We start from the raw sequence: 312 nt of genomic DNA on the forward strand, positions 1-312 counted from the left end.
ATTTCCGGCGCGCTAACGATTCTGCCAGCTTTATTTCATATTAAAATAACACAAAAGGCGTCGAGCTGGCAGAATCGTTAGAACGCCTGGCGAAAGGCTTGGTGGTATTTCGTCTGCCGTTACGTTCTGAGTTCAAATTCCACCGAGGTCGACTTTGTCTTTCATCCTTTCGGGGCCGATAAATTAAGTACCAGTTACGTACTGGGATCGATCTAATCGCCTGTCCTCCTCCCCAAAAATTTCGGGCCGTATGCCTAGAGTAGAAAAGAATCGTTAGCACGCCGAGCAAAATGCTTAGCGGTATTTCATCTG

This window comes from Octopus bimaculoides, chromosome 4 (assembly GCF_001194135.2).
Source record: "Octopus bimaculoides isolate UCB-OBI-ISO-001 chromosome 4, ASM119413v2, whole genome shotgun sequence".
NCBI lineage: Eukaryota > Metazoa > Mollusca > Cephalopoda > Octopoda > Octopodidae > Octopus > Octopus bimaculoides.